The 1799-nt window shown below is 41.5% G+C and overlaps 1 pseudogene; it reads left to right on the top strand.

Annotated features, from left to right (window-relative positions):
• Positions 1 to 353: 353 nt before the first annotated feature.
• On the top strand, positions 354 to 1580 carry LOC134204801 (uncharacterized; annotated as a pseudogene).
• The last annotated feature ends 219 nt before the right edge of the window (positions 1581 to 1799 follow it).

Genomic DNA, 1799 nt, shown 5'->3' with positions numbered 1-1799 from the left:
CTAAATTAGCATTGAGAGCAATAGAGGGTGAATCTTCAAGAAATAAGCCTTCGCCGGAATCATCTTTGATGATGAAAACACGACTGGGACTCACCAAAAGTAAATATACTGGCATAACTTCGTTTATGCGAAAAGAGCTAAACCAGAAAGCATTCGTTCCATGGGCAGACATGATAGCTTTTCGTGAAAGTATACTTCCAGAAATCTCGGAACCGAATTATGACAGGGGGTACTTGTCGTCTAGTGTTTCCATTCGCGATCTGCTTACCAATGACATCAAGCGCATAACAGAGTTAGAGGAAGTCAAGGACAAACTTAAAGAAATTACCTCAGTTGGAATTGTCGATTGCATCATGCATGTAGCTGCAGGACCTGACTCGGCAACTGGTTTTAGCCATTACAATCAGGCAAAATTCCTAGGCAGAGATGACTCACTATTAACGGAGCATTTTATGTCGCTAAAACTGGTATCCGAAAATAAGCACGATATTTACGAGAATCCGAGCCCACAGTCCGACACGTTTTGTCGCGTCAGGTCTATGCACTGGACCAAGGAAACGGATGAAATTACCAAACAACTATTCGAGCAATTTTTCAGTGAGGTGGACGGGATAAACGCTTGTCCCATCGTCTTCGACTCCGGAGGCATGAAATTAAGAGTAAAGATCAATGCAATCTATTCTATGATCGACGGTAAAGCGGCAAACGCTATCGTTGGGAACAAAAACACTAAAGCGTGTTCAATATGCGTGAAAGATGATGAACGGATTGGACCATCCTATTTTCATTCGCGATTGAATTTATTGGAGAACCTCATAAGGAATGCTGCGAAAAAATCTCTTCCCAATAATCCTGCGATGACGCACCCGGAGGTCAAAAGCGCGACGAATTGCTGACGAACTGGAAGGTAATTTTAGGATAAACGTAAATCGGCCCAAAACCGGAGGATGCGGAAGTTCCATCAATGGCAACATGGCGAGGAGGCTTCTTGCAGAGCCACAGAAATTTAGCAATATACACCTTATCAGCAGCCTGGCACTTTCTTCAGAAAGACTAGACTCCGGCAAAATAATAAAAAAAAACTGTATGATGATATAGTACTTCAATACCGTAAGGAGTTTCCATTTGTTAAACAGCTCCCTCCTTGCCTTCATAAGTATCACCATTTGCCGGAACTCATTGACCGTTTGGTAAATTCAATTAATAACATTTCAGGCACTATAATTTTTTTTTATTAATTGCAGCCGTTCACAATGAACTTCGTGGACGAGCAGCCAGGGGAAACCAGCCATAAGCGACATAAGTTTGCTCGATTACATTTTGCGCGGAAAACTTCCGCTGAGGATAATCTTGCTGACATGATGAAAGAAGCTCTAACATGGTCCGACCCCAAGATGTCCTATATATCAGCTAAATCAACCACGAGAAAAAAACAATGGAAGCACGATCAAGCGTTCGAGGAACTGATGTTGCAGTTTTGTGTTTCTGAAGAGCTGGACCATGAAGATAATTTCGAAGACGATGATTATGATGAAGAAGAATCGAGTGATAGTGACGATGAAGATCGTGTGAAGAATTAATAGGGGTTGCATGCCAAATACACATTATTTGTAGTGGTCCGAAAGGGCCCATATGATTTGTTTTATTTGGGAAAGCAAAGGTCTGAAAGGTCTTATTATCGTAAACAAAACTGTACGGTGCTCACAATCATCTTCAAAAAAGCCGTGCGGTGCATGAATCCACTTTCTCTTGATTGTACAGAAAATTTTACATAAGACCAGTCCAATTTTGTTGATCTT

This window comes from Armigeres subalbatus, unplaced genomic scaffold (assembly GCF_024139115.2).
Source record: "Armigeres subalbatus isolate Guangzhou_Male unplaced genomic scaffold, GZ_Asu_2 Contig910, whole genome shotgun sequence".
NCBI lineage: Eukaryota > Metazoa > Arthropoda > Insecta > Diptera > Culicidae > Armigeres > Armigeres subalbatus.
The sequence above is the reverse complement of the archived record's forward strand: the minus strand, read 5'-3'. Positions and strand labels throughout refer to the sequence as shown.